Genomic DNA, 3,606 nt, shown 5'->3' on the forward strand with positions numbered 1-3,606 from the left:
GCGGGAGGGCTGGTTCATACAGCTTTGGGACAACTACCATGAAGCGCCACCTAAGGTCATTCCACTCTGGGGGGAAATTGGCAAGGTTGTACCTTGCGAAGAGCGTAGTAGGTTGACTTCCTCTACTTCATCCTCTGTTTCCGATCCTTTCACCACAAGGAACACTCCTGTGGGAAAGCGTATTCCTCAAACTGCCTCACAGACCATACGCAATACTGATGAGCCTTGCCTTTCGAGGGTTACAGTTGTGTGTATGTACTGTGACGCAGTACTGTGCAGGGGGGAGTAACTTCAAAGTGCTTTTGAGGCTTTGGTATCAGAGCACGAGAAGATCTGCTCACTACCCAAGTAAAACCCACTCTACATCTTCCTCTGTCTGGATGTTGCTCTGTCTTCAAAGTAGCACAGACAGGTAGCAAGTCCAACCGCTTCATTCCACGTACTCCATGCCAGTGCACCTCCACATGTGGGAATCCAAGATCTACAGCTACTCCACAGCTTTCTGCATGCATCTTCAACCAATGTATCCACGAGTCTCCCAAAATCCAAAAAATCTGTTTTCTGAAACACACAGCCATAGCTATCTGTTCTTCTCTCAGCAAAAAGAGTATCTGAGAAAACTCTTTCCTGGCACAACACACCCAATAAACTTTACTGACCAATCCCTTGCTCTGCTCATTCTCATTTGCATGCCTCCTCACCCCAAAATCCCCAGATGTAACACGCAATGTCCGCAGACTACCGCCATGTCCGCGGACATATCGTAACATGGACAGTCCTACCATTTTCATTTCACTTTCTGTGCCATTCCCTCATTGGATATAGCTAAGAAGTCACATGACCATCCACCAATCACATCCAAGACCTCTACATCTAACTGCATCATCATAGATCAGCACTTCAAATGTACTGTTAATCACTCTGAGTGCAAGTGTCATATCATTGGAAAGCACCTTCTACAAGAAATACTGTACAAGTCTCCCAGATTTCTACTTACAGCTGCATGCATATCCATATGCATGAACACAAACTACAGGTATGCATATTTTCTGTATAGTCCATGTACAATTCTTATAGATTCATATAAACAGATTAACTGACTTTTAGCTTGTATAATCTATCCAATGAATTTACTGTCATTTTTTCCATCTCCTATAATCAACTGTCACTTCCAAACCTATCTGTTATTTAATTTCTTTTTTTCACACACATTTTCAAAGCATGTTGAACTAACATATTTAAAGTACAATATAAACAGTTAACATACTCAAACAAAATTGCATGCACACAGTATGTTCAAATATCAAACAAAAATACGTGTACAAAAACATAAAAATTAATTTATTTATTTATTTATTTATTCATATGTATATAGCGCGCAAGCAGCTCATGGCATCGAGGCGCTGTTACTTGCAAGAGCTTAGTTACAGGAATAGTGGCATTCGGTGGTACATTATGAATTCCACAAGCCATAGAACTGATATTTTGATTGGTACAGTTACTCATTACAATACAGTTTATGCATTAAGAACATATGATATGTATTCAACTGGTGCGACGCATCTTATGTGAATAAGATAGTTTTCATGGTTTTGAGGAAGGCGCTGAGGGTCAATGTCAATTAAAAAAATAAATGTCTAAACAGAAACAGTGCTATATACAAACAAAATTACTAATTTGTTTCCTTTACAATTGCAGTGAAGACCATTCTCCTGAAAAGAAACAGCTGAATTTGAAATACAAAGAACAACTAAGAAGAAACCTGCTCATTCCAGAAAAAAAGTAAGTTGACTACCACCATAATATTTGTACTATTAATTAAACACGCTGTAAGGTTAATTCATGCTATTTCTGTGCCTAAAAATAAAGATTGTGCACCATTCTGTCCACAAATCCCAATTTCTTAAACAGAGATTTACAGGCACAATGGCACACAAATTCCTATTTATCGACACACAAATGACCCAACTCAGCCGCTAGAATTTTGATATTATAGATACAACAACTGTTTTAATTGTATACCATTAGATTTACTATTTGTACTTCTCCACACCACTAGCTTACTTTCTACTGTCATCTGAACCCCAGTTTAGTAACACATAAATTCAAGAATACCCATCCCATGCCCAATGCACAATCACACACCATTACATATATCTTTATCATCTTACTCAGACACTCATGCACACAGCACACATACATTGCAGAACACCCCAACCCATACCTTCTTTATTTTTTTCAACAGACCCTAAAGAATGCCTACCAAACATCAAGTCCGTAGAAAGCAATGCAGAAGCAGAGCAAATGAAAATAGAAGTGTCCAAAATAAGCATCCATCTCTAGCAGAATTTGTAAAAAAAAGTTCGAACAAAACAGCTAATATAGTCATTTAGCGAAACAAAACAAGCTTCAAGTACAGAAGCTTTGCCTCCTCTATCAAAATGTAAAACGAACCAGAAAACAATTAACAAAAAATCAGCTACCACTACAGATAAAACTGCTCCTATAAATCTTGATATAGTGCAAAGTAAGCATACCAAAAAAAGTATTTTAGCAAAAATGTTCTGTCACAGAGTTCTTCAAAATCTTATAAAAACAGGAGAAAAATCAGGCACAACCCTTAAAACCTATCGTAGGAAATTAATCTTAGAAGCATTGATAGACAGTGCAATCTTTCTCAAAAGAAAGTTATTTATTTTACTGTTAAACAAAATGAAACCACTAACAAAACTAATGACTAAATTACAAAAAAGACTTCTCAATAAACGAAATGTGAACAGAAATAACTTCTTAAGTATCTGTGGAGTTGAATGGAGTCACACTACAAGCACATAACCATACTTTAATGAAGAAGCATACAAAAAAAAGCAAACAAATACAATTGCCATACATAGCAGTGGACGAGGTTATGAAAAAGTTAATAATACCATAATGGAACAAGAAATACTGCTTACAAAAATATCCCCAGAAAACTTAGAATTACCTCTCCATTCAACTGAATCCGAACGTCTAGTATACAAATGGCCATGCACGTCAATGTGTAACATTCCCAAAAAATCTTTCAAGTCTTTACGCCAATTCCTCAATCTATATGTGAGATGCAAAGAAAAAATCAAAATGAAACTACTGCAGAATATGGATACCTGTCCAGTGTGCAAGTACACAGGACTACAAGGACATTCATTGGCCTGCATTTCTGGACCTACTTGCAAAACCACCTTCCATTATATCAAAATGATATCAACACATCATTCAACTATAAGAAATCTAGTCTACAAACTGTACTATGCTAAAAGTCCTGCTTTAGCACTAGCCAATTTAAATAACATTCTTCTACATGATACAGCAAAAGACCTACTCCAGGGAGAGCGAAGTTATAAGGCACCCAAAAAGGGCGCTTCCTATGGAAACAGTAACTTAACCATAACTACATGTAATATATATATATATATATATTCAATGAAAAAACTTTGTTAAAATGGACGTTATGCTTAAGTTGCGCTACTAAAAACCTATCAAATTCAGTAAAACAACGTTGTTAAAGGGACGTTATGGTTCAAAGTAAAACCGAAAAACCCCTGAAATTCAGCAGTTATGGTAAGATAA

The sequence above is a fragment of the Ambystoma mexicanum genome, unplaced genomic scaffold (assembly GCF_040938575.1).
Source record: "Ambystoma mexicanum isolate Mex_15411 unplaced genomic scaffold, UKY_AmexF1_1 Mex_scaf1, whole genome shotgun sequence".
Classification (NCBI taxonomy): Eukaryota; Metazoa; Chordata; class Amphibia; order Caudata; family Ambystomatidae; genus Ambystoma; species Ambystoma mexicanum.